The following is a 15,593-nucleotide window of genomic DNA, read 5'->3' as shown; positions in this document are numbered from 1 at the left end:
CCGTATCTCTTCCACATTTATCCAAAGTTCGTTTTGAGATGGCAAATTACCTCCGTCTCCCGCCATCATATAGTATGGTCGTGGACGGCCCGATGTATGCAAGCCGTGGGCAAGAAAATAGACGTCGTGTCGCGTCGTTGCAAGTGTTTGCGGGCTTGATATTGCTAAAATAGTTGACTCGAGAGTGGTGGAAATTGCCAACGGCCATACCACGCTGAATACACCGGTTCTCGTCCGATCACCGAAGTTAAGCAGCATCGGGCCCGGATAGTACTTGGATGGGTGACCGCCTGGGAACACCGGGTGCCGTTGGCTTTCAATATTTTTTTTCCGAAACGAACGTATTTTGAGGCATTCTCTGATGTTTTTAATTTTTTTCAAATAATTTATTTTGCAATGCCAGACATTGCATGCGTGATTTTAAATTGGTATGTTCCCTTTTGACACCATTCCATTTCATCTAGATGCGACCAGCGTCTTGGGGCAATGCATTGGTGCTGTAGTAACCCGTATCTCTTCCACATTTATCCAAAGTTCGTTTTGAGATGGCAAATTACCTCCGTCTCCCGCCATCATATAGTATGGTCGTGGACGGCCCGATGTATGCAAGCCGTGGGCAAGAAAATAGACGTCGTGTCGCGTCGTTGCAAGTGTTTGCGGGCTTGATATTGCTAAAATAGTTGACTCGAGAGTGGTGGAAATTGCCAACGGCCATACCACTCTGAATACACCGGTTCTCGTCCGATCACCGAAGTTAAGCAGCATCGGGCCCGGATAGTACTTGGATGGGTGACCGCCTGGGAACACCGGGTGCCGTTGGCTTTCAATATTTTTTTTCCGAAACGAACGTATTTTGAGGCATTCTCTGATGTTTTTAATTTTTTTCAAATAATTTATTTTGCAATGCCAGACATTGCATGCGTGATTTTGAATTGGTATGTTCCCTTTTGACACCATTCCATTTCATCTAGATGCGACCAGCTCTCTTGGGGCAATGCATTGGTGCTGTAGTAACCCGTATCTCTTCCACATTTATCCAAAGTTCGTTTTGAGATGGCAAATTACCTCCGTCTCCCGCCATCATATAGTATGGTCGTGGACGGCCCGATGTATGCAAGCCGTGGGCAAGAAAATAGACGTCGTGTCGCGTCGTTGCAAGTGTTTGCGGGCTTGATATTGCTAAAATAGTTGACTCGAGAGTGGTGGAAATTGCCAACGGCCATACCACGCTGAATACACCGGTTCTCGTCCGATCACCGAAGTTAAGCAGCATCGGGCCCGGATAGTACTTGGATGGGTGACCGCCTGGGAACACCGGGTGCCGTTGGCTTTCAATATTTTTTTTCCGAAACGAACGTATTTTGAGGCATTCTCTGATGTTTTTAATTTTTTTCAAATAATTTATTTTGCAATGCCAGACATTGCATGCGTGATTTTGAATTGGTATGTTCCCTTTTGACACCATTCCATTTCATCTAGATGCGACCAGCTCTCTTGGGGCAATGCATTGGTGCTGTAGTAACCCGTATCTCTTCCACATTTATCCAAAGTTCGTTTTGAGATGGCAAATTACCTCCGTCTCCCGCCATCATATAGTATGGTCGTGGACGGCCCGATGTATGCAAGCCGTGGGCAAGAAAATAGACGTCGTGTCGCGTCGTTGCAAGTGTTTGCGGGCTTGATATTGCTAAAATAGTTGACTCGAGAGTGGTGGAAATTGCCAACGGCCATACCACGCTGAATACACCGGTTCTCGTCCGATCACCGAAGTTAAGCAGCATCGGGCCCGGATAGTACTTGGATGGGTGACCGCCTGGGAACACCGGGTGCCGTTGGCTTTCAATATTTTTTTTCCGAAACGAACGTATTTTGAGGCATTCTCTGATGTTTTTAATTTTTTTCAAATAATTTATTTTGCAATGCCAGACATTGCATGCGTGATTTTGAATTGGTATGTTCCCTTTTGACACCATTCCATTTCATCTAGATGCGACCAGCTCTCTTGGGGCAATGCATTGGTGCTGTAGTAACCCGTATCTCTTCCACATTTATCCAAAGTTCGTTTTGAGATGGCAAATTACCTCCGTCTCCCGCCATCATATAGTATGGTCGTGGACGGCCCGATGTATGCAAGCCGTGGGCAAGAAAATAGACGTCGTGTCGCGTCGTTGCAAGTGTTTGCGGGCTTGATATTGCTAAAATAGTTGACTCGAGAGTGGTGGAAATTGCCAACGGCCATACCACGCTGAATACACCGGTTCTCGTCCGATCACCGAAGTTAAGCAGCATCGGGCCCGGATAGTACTTGCATGGGTGACCGCCTGGGAACACCGGGTGCCGTTGGCTTTCAATATTTTTTTTCCGAAACGAACGTATTTTGAGGCATTCTCTGATGTTTTAAATTTTTTTCAAATAATTTATTTTGCAATGCCAGACATTGCATGCGTGATTTTGAATTGGTATGTTCCCTTTTGACACCATTCCATTTCATCTAGATGCGACCAGCTCTCTTGGGGCAATGCATTGGTGCTGTAGTAACCCGTATCTCTTCCACATTTATCCAAAGTTCGTTTTGAGATGGCAAATTACCTCCGTCTCCCGCCATCATATAGTATGGTCGTGGACGGCCCGATGTATGCAAGCCGTGGGCAAGAAAATAGACGTCTTGTCGCGTCGTTGCAAGTGTTTGCGGGCTTGATATTGCTAAAATAGTTGACTCGAGAGTGGTGGAAATTGCCAACGGCCATACCACGCTGAATACACCGGTTCTCGTCCGATCACCGAAGTTAAGCAGCATCGGGCCCGGATAGTACTTGGATGGGTGACCGCCTGGGAACACCGGGTGCCGTTGGCTTTCAATATTTTTTTTCCGAAACGAACGTATTTTGAGGCATTCTCTGATGTTTTTAATTTTTTTCAAATAATTTATTTTGCAATGCCAGACATTGCATGCGTGATTTTGAATTGGTATGTTCCCTTTTGACACCATTCCATTTCATCTAGATGCGACCAGCTCTCTTGGGGCAATGCATTGGTGCTGTAGTAACCCGTATCTCTTCCACATTTATCCAAAGTTCGTTTTGAGATGGCAAATTACCTCCGTCTCCCGCCATCATATAGTATGGTCGTGGACGGCCCGATGTATGCAAGCCGTGGGCAAGAAAATAGACGTCGTGTCGCGTCGTTGCAAGTGTTTGCGGGCTTGATATTGCTAAAATAGTTGACTCGAGAGTGGTGGAAATTGCCAACGGCCATACCACGCTGAATACACCGGTTCTCGTCCGATCACCGAAGTTAAGCAGCATCGGGCCCGGATAGTACTTGGATGGGTGACCGCCTGGGAACACCGGGTGCCGTTGGCTTTCAATATTTTTTTTCCGAAACGAACGTATTTTGAGGCATTCTCTGATGTTTTAAATTTTTTTCAAATAATTTATTTTGCAATGCCAGACATTGCATGCGTGATTTTGAATTGGTATGTTCCCTTTTGACACCATTCCATTTCATCTAGATGCGACCAGCTCTCTTGGGGCAATGCATTGGTGCTGTAGTAACCCGTATCTCTTCCACATTTATCCAAAGTTCGTTTTGAGATGGCAAATTACCTCCGTCTCCCGCCATCATATAGTATGGTCGTGGACGGCCCGATGTATGCAAGCCGTGGGCAAGAAAATAGACGTCGTGTCGCGTCGTTGCAAGTGTTTGCGGGCTTGATATTGCTAAAATAGTTGACTCGAGAGTGGTGGAAAATGCCAACGGCCATACCACGCTGAATACACCGGTTCTCGTCCGATCACCGAAGTTAAGCAGCATCGGGCCCGGATAGTACTTGGATGGGTGACCGCCTGGGAACACCGGGTGCCGTTGGCTTTCAATATTTTTTTTCCGAAACGAACGTATTTTGAGGCATTCTCTGATGTTTTTAATTTTTTTCAAATAATTTATTTTGCAATGCCAGACATTGCATGCGTGATTTTGAATTGGTATGTTCCCTTTTGACACCATTCCATTTCATCTAGATGCGACCAGCTCTCTTGGGGCAATGCATTGGTGCTGTAGTAACCCGTATCTCTTCCACATTTATCCAAAGTTCGTTTTGAGATGGCAAATTACCTCCGTCTCCCGCCATCATATAGTATGGTCGTGGACGGCCCGATGTATGCAAGCCGTGGGCAAGAAAATAGACGTCGTGTCGCGTCGTTGCAAGTGTTTGCGGGCTTGATATTGCTAAAATAGTTGACTCGAGAGTGGTGGAAATTGCCAACGGCCATACCACGCTGAATACACCGGTTCTCGTCCGATCACCGAAGTTAAGCAGCATCGGGCCCGGATAGTACTTGGATGGGTGACCGCCTGGGAACACCGGGTGCCGTTGGCTTTCAATATTTTTTTTCCGAAACGAACGTATTTTGAGGCATTCTCTGATGTTTTTAATTTTTTTCAAATAATTTATTTTGCAATGCCAGACATTGCATGCGTGATTTTGAATTGGTATGTTCCCTTTTGACACCATTCCATTTCATCTAGATGCGACCAGCTCTCTTGGGGCAATGCATTGGTGCTGTAGTAACCCGTATCTCTTCCACATTTATCCAAAGTTCGTTTTGAGATGGCAAATTACCTCCGTCTCCCGCCATCATATAGTATGGTCGTGGACGGCCCGATGTATGCAAGCCGTGGGCAAGAAAATAGACGTCGTGTCGCGTCGTTGCAAGTGTTTGCGGGCTTGATATTGCTAAAATAGTTGACTCGAGAGTGGTGGAAATTGCCAACGGCCATACCACGCTGAATACACCGGTTCTCGTCCGATCACCGAAGTTAAGCAGCATCGGGCCCGGATAGTACTTGGATGGGTGACCGCCTGGGAACACCGGGTGCCGTTGGCTTTCAATATTTTTTTTCCGAAACGAACGTATTTTGAGGCATTCTCTGATGTTTTTAATTTTTTTCAAATAATTTATTTTGCAATGCCAGACATTGCATGCGTGATTTTGAATTGGTATGTTCCCTTTTGACACCATTCCATTTCATCTAGATGCGACCAGCTCTCTTGGGGCAATGCATTGGTGCTGTAGTAACCCGTATCTCTTCCACATTTATCCAAAGTTCGTTTTGAGATGGCAAATTACCTCCGTCTCCCGCCATCATATAGTATGGTCGTGGACGGCCCGATGTATGCAAGCCGTGGGCAAGAAAATAGACGTCGTGTCGCGTCGTTGCAAGTGTTTGCGGGCTTGATATTGCTAAAATAGTTGACTCGAGAGTGGTGGAAATTGCCAACGGCCATACCACGCTGAATACACCGGTTCTCGTCCGATCACCGAAGTTAAGCAGCATCGGGCCCGGATAGTACTTGGATGGGTGACCGCCTGGGAACACCGGGTGCCGTTGGCTTTCAATATTTTTTTTCCGAAACGAACGTATTTTGAGGCATTCTCTGATGTTTTTAATTTTTTTCAAATAATTTATTTTGCAATGCCAGACATTGCATGCGTGATTTTGAATTGGTATGTTCCCTTTTGACACCATTCCATTTCATCTAGATGCGACCAGCTCTCTTGGGGCAATGCATTGGTGCTGTAGTAACCCGTATCTCTTCCACATTTATCCAAAGTTCGTTTTGAGATGGCAAATTACCTCCGTCTCCCGCCATCATATAGTATGGTCGTGGACGGCCCGATGTATGCAAGCCGTGGGCAAGAAAATAGACGTCGTGTCGCGTCGTTGCAAGTGTTTGCGGGCTTGATATTGCTAAAATAGTTGACTCGAGAGTGGTGGAAATTGCCAACGGCCATACCACGCTGAATACACCGGTTCTCGTCCGATCACCGAAGTTAAGCAGCATCGGGCCCGGATAGTACTTGGATGGGTGACCGCCTGGGAACACCGGGTGCCGTTGGCTTTCAATATTTTTTTTCCGAAACGAACGTATTTTGAGGCATTCTCTGATGTTTTAAATTTTTTTCAAATAATTTATTTTGCAATGCCAGACATTGCATGCGTGATTTTGAATTGGTATGGTCCCTTTTGACACCATTCCATTTCATCTAGATGCGACCAGCTCTCTTGGGGCAATGCATTGGTGCTGTAGTAACCCGTATCTCTTCCACATTTATCCAAAGTTCGTTTTGAGATGGCAAATTACCTCCGTCTCCCGCCATCATATAGTATGGTCGTGGACGGCCCGATGTATGCAAGCCGTGGGCAAGAAAATAGACGTCGTGTCGCGTCGTTGCAAGTGTTTGCGGGCTTGATATTGCTAAAATAGTTGACTCGAGAGTGGTGGAAATTGCCAACGGCCATACCACGCTGAATACACCGGTTCTCGTCCGATCACCGAAGTTAAGCAGCATCGGGCCCGGATAGTACTTGGATGGGTGACCGCCTGGGAACACCGGGTGCCGTTGGCTTTCAATATTTTTTTTCCGAAACGAACGTATTTTGAGGCATTCTCTGATGTTTTTAATTTTTTTCAAATAATTTATTTTGCAATGCCAGACATTGCATGCGTGATTTTGAATTGGTATGTTCCCTTTTGACACCATTCCATTTCATCTAGATGCGACCAGCTCTCTTGGGGCAATGCATTGGTGCTGTAGTAACCCGTATCTCTTCCACATTTATCCAAAGTTCGTTTTGAGATGGCAAATTACCTCCGTCTCCCGCCATCATATAGTATGGTCGTGGACGGCCCGATGTATGCAAGCCGTGGGCAAGAAAATAGACGTCGTGTCGCGTCGTTGCAAGTGTTTGCGGGCTTGATATTGCTAAAATAGTTGACTCGAGAGTGGTGGAAATTGCCAACGGCCATACCACGCTGAATACACCGGTTCTCGTCCGATCACCGAAGTTAAGCAGCATCGGGCCCGGATAGTACTTGGATGGGTGACCGCCTGGGAACACCGGGTGCCGTTGGCTTTCAATATTTTTTTTCCGAAACGAACGTATTTTGAGGCATTCTCTGATGTTTTTAATTTTTTTCAAATAATTTATTTTGCAATGCCAGACATTGCATGCGTGATTTTGAATTGGTATGTTCCCTTTTGACACCATTCCATTTCATCTAGATGCGACCAGCTCTCTTGGGGCAATGCATTGGTGCTGTAGTAACCCGTATCTCTTCCACATTTATCCAAAGTTCGTTTTGAGATGGCAAATTACCTCCGTCTCCCGCCATCATATAGTATGGTCGTGGACGGCCCGATGTATGCAAGCCGTGGGCAAGAAAATAGACGTCGTGTCGCGTCGTTGCAAGTGTTTGCGGGCTTGATATTGCTAAAATAGTTGACTCGAGAGTGGTGGAAATTGCCAACGGCCATACCACGCTGAATACACCGGTTCTCGTCCGATCACCGAAGTTAAGCAGCATCGGGCCCGGATAGTACTTGGATGGGTGACCGCCTGGGAACACCGGGTGCCGTTGGCTTTCAATATTTTTTTTCCGAAACGAACGTATTTTGAGGCATTCTCTGATGTTTTTAATTTTTTTCAAATAATTTATTTTGCAATGCCAGACATTGCATGCGTGATTTTGAATTGGTATGTTCCCTTTTGACACCATTCCATTTCATCTAGATGCGACCAGCGTCTTGGGGCAATGCATTGGTGCTGTAGTAACCCGTATCTCTTCCACATTTATCCAAAGTTCGTTTTGAGATGGCAAATTACCTCCGTCTCCCGCCATCATATAGTATGGTGGTGGACGGCCCGATGTATGCAAGCCGTGGGCAAGAAAATAGACGTCGTGTCGCGTCGTTGCAAGTGTTTGCGGGCTTGATATTGCTAAAATAGTTGACTCGAGAGTGGTGGAAATTGCCAACGGCCATACCACTCTGAATACACCGGTTCTCGTCCGATCACCGAAGTTAAGCAGCATCGGGCCCGGATAGTACTTGGATGGGTGACCGCCTGGGAACACCGGGTGCCGTTGGCTTTCAATATTTTTTTTCCGAAACGAACGTATTTTGAGGCATTCTCTGATGTTTTTAATTTTTTTCAAATAATTTATTTTGCAATGCCAGACATTGCATGCGTGATTTTGAATTGGTATGTTCCCTTTTGACACCATTCCATTTCATCTAGATGCGACCAGCTCTCTTGGGGCAATGCATTGGTGCTGTAGTAACCCGTATCTCTTCCACATTTATCCAAAGTTCGTTTTGAGATGGCAAATTACCTCCGTCTCCCGCCATCATATAGTATGGTCGTGGACGGCCCGATGTATGCAAGCCGTGGGCAAGAAAATAGACGTCGTGTCGCGTCGTTGCAAGTGTTTGCGGGCTTGATATTGCTAAAATAGTTGACTCGAGAGTGGTGGAAATTGCCAACGGCCATACCACGCTGAATACACCGGTTCTCGTCCGATCACCGAAGTTAAGCAGCATCGGGCCCGGATAGTACTTGGATGGGTGACCGCCTGGGAACACCGGGTGCCGTTGGCTTTCAATATTTTTTTTCCGAAACGAACGTATTTTGAGGCATTCTCTGATGTTTTAAATTTTTTTCAAATAATTTATTTTGCAATGCCAGACATTGCATGCGTGATTTTGAATTGGTATGTTCCCTTTTGACACCATTCCATTTCATCTAGATGCGACCAGCTCTCTTGGGGCAATGCATTGGTGCTGTAGTAACCCGTATCTCTTCCACATTTATCCAAAGTTCGTTTTGAGATGGCAAATTACCTCCGTCTCCCGCCATCATATAGTATGGTCGTGGACGGCCCGATGTATGCAAGCCGTGGGCAAGAAAATAGACGTCGTGTCGCGTCGTTGCAAGTGTTTGCGGGCTTGATATTGCTAAAATAGTTGACTCGAGAGTGGTGGAAATTGCCAACGGCCATACCACGCTGAATACACCGGTTCTCGTCCGATCACCGAAGTTAAGCAGCATCGGGCCCGGATAGTACTTGGATGGGTGACCGCCTGGGAACACCGGGTGCCGTTGGCTTTCAATATTTTTTTTCCGAAACGAACGTATTTTGAGGCATTCTCTGATGTTTTTAATTTTTTTCAAATAATTTATTTTGCAATGCCAGACATTGCATGCGTGATTTTGAATTGGTATGTTCCCTTTTGACACCATTCCATTTCATCTAGATGCGACCAGCTCTCTTGGGGCAATGCATTGGTGCTGTAGTAACCCGTATCTCTTCCACATTTATCCAAAGTTCGTTTTGAGATGGCAAATTACCTCCGTCTCCCGCCATCATATAGTATGGTCGTGGACGGCCCGATGTATGCAAGCCGTGGGCAAGAAAATAGACGTCTTGTCGCGTCGTTGCAAGTGTTTGCGGGCTTGATATTGCTAAAATAGTTGACTCGAGAGTGGTGGAAATTGCCAACGGCCATACCACGCTGAATACACCGGTTCTCGTCCGATCACCGAAGTTAAGCAGCATCGGGCCCGGATAGTACTTGGATGGGTGACCGCCTGGGAACACCGGGTGCCGTTGGCTTTCAATATTTTTTTTCCGAAACGAACGTATTTTGAGGCATTCTCTGATGTTTTTAATTTTTTTCAAATAATTTATTTTGCAATGCCAGACATTGCATGCGTGATTTTGAATTGGTATGTTCCCTTTTGACACCATTCCATTTCATCTAGATGCGACCAGCTCTCTTGGGGCAATGCATTGGTGCTGTAGTAACCCGTATCTCTTCCACATTTATCCAAAGTTCGTTTTGAGATGGCAAATTACCTCCGTCTCCCGCCATCATATAGTATGGTCGTGGACGGCCCGATGTATGCAAGCCGTGGGCAAGAAAATAGACGTCGTGTCGCGTCGTTGCAAGTGTTTGCGGGCTTGATATTGCTAAAATAGTTGACTCGAGAGTGGTGGAAATTGCCAACGGCCATACCACGCTGAATACACCGGTTCTCGTCCGATCACCGAAGTTAAGCAGCATCGGGCCCGGATAGTACTTGGATGGGTGACCGCCTGGGAACACCGGGTGCCGTTGGCTTTCAATATTTTTTTTCCGAAACGAACGTATTTTGAGGCATTCTCTGATGTTTTAAATTTTTTTCAAATAATTTATTTTGCAATGCCAGACATTGCATGCGTGATTTTGAATTGGTATGTTCCCTTTTGACACCATTCCATTTCATCTAGATGCGACCAGCTCTCTTGGGGCAATGCATTGGTGCTGTAGTAACCCGTATCTCTTCCACATTTATCCAAAGTTCGTTTTGAGATGGCAAATTACCTCCGTCTCCCGCCATCATATAGTATGGTCGTGGACGGCCCGATGTATGCAAGCCGTGGGCAAGAAAATAGACGTCGTGTCGCGTCGTTGCAAGTGTTTGCGGGCTTGATATTGCTAAAATAGTTGACTCGAGAGTGGTGGAAAATGCCAACGGCCATACCACGCTGAATACACCGGTTCTCGTCCGATCACCGAAGTTAAGCAGCATCGGGCCCGGATAGTACTTGGATGGGTGACCGCCTGGGAACACCGGGTGCCGTTGGCTTTCAATATTTTTTTTCCGAAACGAACGTATTTTGAGGCATTCTCTGATGTTTTTAATTTTTTTCAAATAATTTATTTTGCAATGCCAGACATTGCATGCGTGATTTTGAATTGGTATGTTCCCTTTTGACACCATTCCATTTCATCTAGATGCGACCAGCTCTCTTGGGGCAATGCATTGGTGCTGTAGTAACCCGTATCTCTTCCACATTTATCCAAAGTTCGTTTTGAGATGGCAAATTACCTCCGTCTCCCGCCATCATATAGTATGGTCGTGGACGGCCCGATGTATGCAAGCCGTGGGCAAGAAAATAGACGTCGTGTCGCGTCGTTGCAAGTGTTTGCGGGCTTGATATTGCTAAAATAGTTGACTCGAGAGTGGTGGAAATTGCCAACGGCCATACCACGCTGAATACACCGGTTCTCGTCCGATCACCGAAGTTAAGCAGCATCGGGCCCGGATAGTACTTGGATGGGTGACCGCCTGGGAACACCGGGTGCCGTTGGCTTTCAATATTTTTTTTCCGAAACGAACGTATTTTGAGGCATTCTCTGATGTTTTTAATTTTTTTCAAATAATTTATTTTGCAATGCCAGACATTGCATGCGTGATTTTGAATTGGTATGTTCCCTTTTGACACCATTCCATTTCATCTAGATGCGACCAGCTCTCTTGGGGCAATGCATTGGTGCTGTAGTAACCCGTATCTCTTCCACATTTATCCAAAGTTCGTTTTGAGATGGCAAATTACCTCCGTCTCCCGCCATCATATAGTATGGTCGTGGACGGCCCGATGTATGCAAGCCGTGGGCAAGAAAATAGACGTCGTGTCGCGTCGTTGCAAGTGTTTGCGGGCTTGATATTGCTAAAATAGTTGACTCGAGAGTGGTGGAAAATGCCAACGGCCGTGGCTTATGCGGACGACGTAACGATCTTCGCCCAAGATCAAGCGGAAATTCATGTGATAGGGAAATCATTAAAGGAATATGAGGAGGAAAGCGGGCAAAAAGTAAACATGGAAAAGACAAAGGCCTTGACAATAAAAGACGCCGACTTCACCGCGACCAGTGAATGGAAAGAGGTGACCTCGATGGACATTCTGGGCATTCCATGGAGTAGGACTTCCACGGAGACGACAAACGCAGTATGGGAAAAGGCAACGAGAATGATAAAAGGAACATTAGCGCAATTGAGAGACAGGGACCTAAACATACATCAGAAAGTCCTTGCGATAAACGCATTGTTATTATCCAAGGCATGGTACGCCGCACTGATTTTCCCGTTGCCAGAAAAACATGGGGCTCTATTGACGAAAATAGCAACGCAATACCTTTGGGGAGGGCATTTGCTAAGAGTAGCAAAGAGCCAGGCCTGTCTACCCAAGGGGAAGGGGGGCCTAGGGCTGATCGACGTGCGGGACAAAGCCCTGGCACTCTATGCAAAGACAGTAATAAACATCCTATCCGACGACTGTCAACATTCAAAAGATCTGCTAAAGGCGGCATGGGGTGCACCAGGGCAGGATAGACTGCTGATGAAAACTATCAGGAAAGTTAAGGACTTAGTAGAAAAGATGCCGAGAGGAGTGACAGCCACCACCAAGTGCCTTTACCGACAACTCAGAAGCGACGACAACCACCGAATCAACATCGAAAAGCACATCCTATCGGTAAATTGGAAGAGAGTGTGGAAGAACATCAACGAAATAGCCATGACCCTAAGGACAAAGAGCGTCCTATTCCTATTCGCAAACTATATAGTGACCACCCAGCAAGTGAAACAAAACATGAATCTAACCAGCAGGAACGAATGCGAATACTGTGACAAAGCCGACACACAAGACCACAGGGTGTTCGAATGCACCATCTCGAGGAGGAGGTGGTGCCTAATAAAAAGAACATTTAGAGAATTAAACACCTTTGGAGAAAAGGAGATAGGAAATAGGAATATGATGATTCTGGATTTCAACATCTTTCCCCGCGTGAAAATGGAAACAATGTGCTGGCTGATTGGACAGCACCTTCTTACGGTACACAAGTGGGTTAAAATAGATATAGAAAGTTGGTGGGAACAAGTGAAAAAAGAGAGCAAAAACCTACCGGGCCGATTACAGCCATATTGGAAGAAAGTAGAACAAATGGTAAAAAAAGAAGTCATGAAAGAATAACAAGTTTAAAGAAAATTGGTCTTGGACTCAATGTAAACTGTCATGTATGCAAGGAAATATATTACCGATAACAAGTATGTGAATAAAGGGAATACGTTCAATAAATAAGAGCAGATAATAATGTAAACAATGTATCATTAATGTTTAACTGTGAAAAAAAGACGCAAAGGGGATGTTTAAAAAAAAATTTGACTATTTATAATTGGCTTGATTTCATTGTAATCATTTTGTTCCCTATAAAGGATCTTGTATTGTTAATTCAAGTAAGGAAAATGTTCCCTAAGTTATGTGACGGTGAACACTTTCCGAATGCTTATAGTTCATAAGTGGTTCATACTTATATCATCCTTTGTTTAGAATTGTTCAATTGTGAAAATGTTCAATCTGTGGTCTTATGCACGCTTAAGATGGTGCACATGGTGTTAAATAACTATGTCTGTGAATGGAAATACATGCAATAAAAAAAAAAAAATACCACGCTGAATACACCGGTTCTCGTCCGATCACCGAAGTTAAGCAGCATCGGGCCCGGATAGTACTTGGATGGGTGACCGCCTGGGAACACCGGGTGCCGTTGGCTTTCAATATTTTTTTTCCGAAACGAACGTATTTTGAGGCATTCTCTGATGTTTTTAATTTTTTTCAAATAATTTATTTTGCAATGCCAGACATTGCATGCGTGATTTTGAATTGGTATGTTCCCTTTTGACACCATTCCATTTCATCTAGATGCGACCAGCTCTCTTGGGGCAATGCATTGGTGCTGTAGTAACCCGTATCTCTTCCACATTTATCCAAAGTTCGTTTTGAGATGGCAAATTACCTCCGTCTCCCGCCATCATATAGTATGGTCGTGGACGGCCCGATGTATGCAAGCCGTGGGCAAGAAAATAGACGTCGTGTCGCGTCGTTGCAAGTGTTTGCGGGCTTGATATTGCTAAAATAGTTGACTCGAGAGTGGTGGAAATTGCCTACGGCCATACCACGCTGAATACACCGGTTCTCGTCCGATCACCGAAGTTAAGCAGCATCGGGCCCGGATAGTACTTGGATGGGTGACCGCCTGGGAACACCGGGTGCCGTTGGCTTTCAATATTTTTTTTCCGAAACGAACGTATTTTGAGGCATTCTCTGATGTTTTAAATTTTTTTCAAATAATTTATTTTGCAATGCCAGACATTGCATGCGTGATTTTGAATTGGTATGTTCCCTTTTGACACCATTCCATTTCATCTAGATGCGACCAGCTCTCTTGGGGCAATGCATTGGTGCTGTAGTAACCCGTATCTCTTCCACATTTATCCAAAGTTCGTTTTGAGATGGCAAATTACCTCCGTCTCCCGCCATCATATAGTATGGTCGTGGACGGCCCGATGTATGCAAGCCGTGGGCAAGAAAATAGACGTCGTGTCGCGTCGTTGCAAGTGTTTGCGGGCTTGATATTGCTAAAATAGTTGACTCGAGAGTGGTGGAAATTGCCAACGGCCATACCACGCTGAATACACCGGTTCTCGTCCGATCACCGAAGTTAAGCAGCATCGGGCCCGGATAGTACTTGGATGGGTGACCGCCTGGGAACACCGGGTGCCGTTGGCTTTCAATATTTTTTTTCCGAAACGAACGTATTTTGAGGCATTCTCTGATGTTTTTAATTTTTTTCAAATAATTTATTTTGCAATGCCAGACATTGCATGCGTGATTTTGAATTGGTATGTTCCCTTTTGACACCATTCCATTTCATCTAGATGCGACCAGCTCTCTTGGGGCAATGCATTGGTGCTGTAGTAACCCGTATCTCTTCCACATTTATCCAAAGTTCGTTTTGAGATGGCAAATTACCTCCGTCTCCCGCCATCATATAGTATGGTCGTGGACGGCCCGATGTATGCAAGCCGTGGGCAAGAAAATAGACGTCGTGTCGCGTCGTTGCAAGTGTTTGCGGGCTTGATATTGCGAAAATAGTTGACTCGAGAGTGGTGGAAATTGCCAACGGCCATACCACGCTGAATACACCGGTTCTCGTCCGATCACCGAAGTTAAGCAGCATCGGGCCCGGATAGTACTTGGATGGGTGACCGCCTGGGAACACCGGGTGCCGTTGGCTTTCAATATTTTTTTTCCGAAACGAACGTATTTTGAGGCATTCTCTGATGTTTTTAATTTTTTTCAAATAATTTATTTTGCAATGCCAGACATTGCATGCGTGATTTTGAATTGGTATGTTCCCTTTTGACACCATTCCATTTCATCTAGATGCGACCAGCTCTCTTGGGGCAATGCATTGGTGCTGTAGTAACCCGTATCTCTTCCACATTTATCCAAAGTTCGTTTTGAGATGGCAAATTACCTCCGTCTCCCGCCATCATATAGTATGGTCGTGGACGGCCCGATGTATGCAAGCCGTGGGCAAGAAAATAGACGTCGTGTCGCGTCGTTGCAAGTGTTTGCGGGCTTGATATTGCTAAAATAGTTGACTCGAGAGTGGTGGAAATTGCCAACGGCCATAATGAGGAAGAGGCTGAGGAGCGGAGGAGGGAAGAAGACCCGGAGGACAACGCGTCGACCAGCGGTCACCCCTGGAGGGAGGTGGAGGGACGTCGGAAGCGCGGTGGTGGCGAGGATGACAGCGGGAGGAAGTTTGGGCTCGGCGGGGACGAGAGCGAGGACTCCGACGCCAAGGACAACGGGAGCAGCGACACCGGGGACCAGGACGAGGCCCCGAGGAGATCCGGGAGAGGGGGCAAGGCGGAAACGACCGAGCAGAGACAGAAGACGAAGAAGAAGGACAAAGGAAAGAACAGCCTAAGCGTCGGACTCCAGGAGATAGCGGTGAGGTACGCATATATGAAGGAAGCCAAATGGAAAAGGGATGCAAAAAATACAGGGAATGATAAGGGGAAGCAAATGGGAACCCCGAATCCGGAATCCCAATGAATTACACATTGAACCCAAA

General features: G+C 45.9%; 25 non-coding genes and 1 pseudogene across 25 annotated transcripts; all 26 read left to right on the top strand.

Moving 5' to 3' along the window:
- The first annotated feature begins 196 nt into the window (after positions 1-196).
- Positions 197-315, top strand: LOC139689127 (5S ribosomal RNA). Its single transcript, XR_011701185.1, has one exon. It is a non-coding gene; the product is annotated as a 5S ribosomal RNA (ribosomal RNA).
- A 388-nt stretch (positions 316-703) lies between these two features.
- LOC139689223 (5S ribosomal RNA) lies at positions 704-822 on the top strand. The gene has a single exon (XR_011701278.1). It is a non-coding gene; the product is annotated as a 5S ribosomal RNA (ribosomal RNA).
- A 389-nt stretch (positions 823-1,211) lies between these two features.
- LOC139689113 (5S ribosomal RNA) lies at positions 1,212-1,330 on the top strand. Its single transcript, XR_011701174.1, has one exon. It is a non-coding gene; the product is annotated as a 5S ribosomal RNA (ribosomal RNA).
- Positions 1,331-1,719: 389 nt separating this feature from the next.
- On the top strand, positions 1,720-1,838 carry LOC139689102 (5S ribosomal RNA). Its single transcript, XR_011701163.1, has one exon. It is a non-coding gene; the product is annotated as a 5S ribosomal RNA (ribosomal RNA).
- A 389-nt stretch (positions 1,839-2,227) lies between these two features.
- LOC139689192 (5S ribosomal RNA) lies at positions 2,228-2,346 on the top strand. Its single transcript, XR_011701248.1, has one exon. It is a non-coding gene; the product is annotated as a 5S ribosomal RNA (ribosomal RNA).
- Positions 2,347-2,735: 389 nt separating this feature from the next.
- Positions 2,736-2,854, top strand: LOC139689091 (5S ribosomal RNA). The gene has a single exon (XR_011701152.1). It is a non-coding gene; the product is annotated as a 5S ribosomal RNA (ribosomal RNA).
- Positions 2,855-3,243: 389 nt separating this feature from the next.
- On the top strand, positions 3,244-3,362 carry LOC139689078 (5S ribosomal RNA). Its single transcript, XR_011701140.1, has one exon. It is a non-coding gene; the product is annotated as a 5S ribosomal RNA (ribosomal RNA).
- Positions 3,363-3,751: 389 nt separating this feature from the next.
- Positions 3,752-3,870, top strand: LOC139689067 (5S ribosomal RNA). The gene has a single exon (XR_011701129.1). It is a non-coding gene; the product is annotated as a 5S ribosomal RNA (ribosomal RNA).
- A 389-nt stretch (positions 3,871-4,259) lies between these two features.
- LOC139689055 (5S ribosomal RNA) lies at positions 4,260-4,378 on the top strand. The gene has a single exon (XR_011701118.1). It is a non-coding gene; the product is annotated as a 5S ribosomal RNA (ribosomal RNA).
- A 389-nt stretch (positions 4,379-4,767) lies between these two features.
- LOC139689044 (5S ribosomal RNA) lies at positions 4,768-4,886 on the top strand. The gene has a single exon (XR_011701107.1). It is a non-coding gene; the product is annotated as a 5S ribosomal RNA (ribosomal RNA).
- A 389-nt stretch (positions 4,887-5,275) lies between these two features.
- On the top strand, positions 5,276-5,394 carry LOC139689032 (5S ribosomal RNA). The gene has a single exon (XR_011701096.1). It is a non-coding gene; the product is annotated as a 5S ribosomal RNA (ribosomal RNA).
- Positions 5,395-5,783: 389 nt separating this feature from the next.
- Positions 5,784-5,902, top strand: LOC139689021 (5S ribosomal RNA). Its single transcript, XR_011701085.1, has one exon. It is a non-coding gene; the product is annotated as a 5S ribosomal RNA (ribosomal RNA).
- Positions 5,903-6,291: 389 nt separating this feature from the next.
- On the top strand, positions 6,292-6,410 carry LOC139689010 (5S ribosomal RNA). Its single transcript, XR_011701074.1, has one exon. It is a non-coding gene; the product is annotated as a 5S ribosomal RNA (ribosomal RNA).
- A 389-nt stretch (positions 6,411-6,799) lies between these two features.
- Positions 6,800-6,918, top strand: LOC139688999 (5S ribosomal RNA). The gene has a single exon (XR_011701063.1). It is a non-coding gene; the product is annotated as a 5S ribosomal RNA (ribosomal RNA).
- A 389-nt stretch (positions 6,919-7,307) lies between these two features.
- LOC139688987 (5S ribosomal RNA) lies at positions 7,308-7,426 on the top strand. Its single transcript, XR_011701052.1, has one exon. It is a non-coding gene; the product is annotated as a 5S ribosomal RNA (ribosomal RNA).
- Positions 7,427-7,814: 388 nt separating this feature from the next.
- LOC139689222 (5S ribosomal RNA) lies at positions 7,815-7,933 on the top strand. Its single transcript, XR_011701277.1, has one exon. It is a non-coding gene; the product is annotated as a 5S ribosomal RNA (ribosomal RNA).
- A 389-nt stretch (positions 7,934-8,322) lies between these two features.
- On the top strand, positions 8,323-8,441 carry LOC139688975 (5S ribosomal RNA). Its single transcript, XR_011701041.1, has one exon. It is a non-coding gene; the product is annotated as a 5S ribosomal RNA (ribosomal RNA).
- A 389-nt stretch (positions 8,442-8,830) lies between these two features.
- Positions 8,831-8,949, top strand: LOC139688962 (5S ribosomal RNA). Its single transcript, XR_011701029.1, has one exon. It is a non-coding gene; the product is annotated as a 5S ribosomal RNA (ribosomal RNA).
- A 389-nt stretch (positions 8,950-9,338) lies between these two features.
- Positions 9,339-9,457, top strand: LOC139688951 (5S ribosomal RNA). Its single transcript, XR_011701018.1, has one exon. It is a non-coding gene; the product is annotated as a 5S ribosomal RNA (ribosomal RNA).
- Positions 9,458-9,846: 389 nt separating this feature from the next.
- On the top strand, positions 9,847-9,965 carry LOC139688940 (5S ribosomal RNA). The gene has a single exon (XR_011701007.1). It is a non-coding gene; the product is annotated as a 5S ribosomal RNA (ribosomal RNA).
- Positions 9,966-10,354: 389 nt separating this feature from the next.
- Positions 10,355-10,473, top strand: LOC139688928 (5S ribosomal RNA). The gene has a single exon (XR_011700996.1). It is a non-coding gene; the product is annotated as a 5S ribosomal RNA (ribosomal RNA).
- A 389-nt stretch (positions 10,474-10,862) lies between these two features.
- LOC139688917 (5S ribosomal RNA) lies at positions 10,863-10,981 on the top strand. The gene has a single exon (XR_011700985.1). It is a non-coding gene; the product is annotated as a 5S ribosomal RNA (ribosomal RNA).
- A 2,130-nt stretch (positions 10,982-13,111) lies between these two features.
- LOC139688720 (5S ribosomal RNA) lies at positions 13,112-13,210 on the top strand (annotated as a pseudogene).
- Positions 13,211-13,609: 399 nt separating this feature from the next.
- On the top strand, positions 13,610-13,728 carry LOC139689137 (5S ribosomal RNA). The gene has a single exon (XR_011701194.1). It is a non-coding gene; the product is annotated as a 5S ribosomal RNA (ribosomal RNA).
- A 389-nt stretch (positions 13,729-14,117) lies between these two features.
- Positions 14,118-14,236, top strand: LOC139688906 (5S ribosomal RNA). The gene has a single exon (XR_011700974.1). It is a non-coding gene; the product is annotated as a 5S ribosomal RNA (ribosomal RNA).
- Positions 14,237-14,625: 389 nt separating this feature from the next.
- Positions 14,626-14,744, top strand: LOC139688894 (5S ribosomal RNA). The gene has a single exon (XR_011700963.1). It is a non-coding gene; the product is annotated as a 5S ribosomal RNA (ribosomal RNA).
- The last annotated feature ends 849 nt before the right edge of the window (positions 14,745-15,593 follow it).

Source organism: Hetaerina americana, unplaced genomic scaffold, assembly GCF_022747635.1.
Source record: "Hetaerina americana unplaced genomic scaffold, ioHetAmer1.1.p SCAF_216, whole genome shotgun sequence".
NCBI classification, from domain to species: Eukaryota; Metazoa; Arthropoda; class Insecta; order Odonata; family Calopterygidae; genus Hetaerina; species Hetaerina americana.
This window is presented reverse-complemented; position numbering and strand designations above follow the sequence as displayed.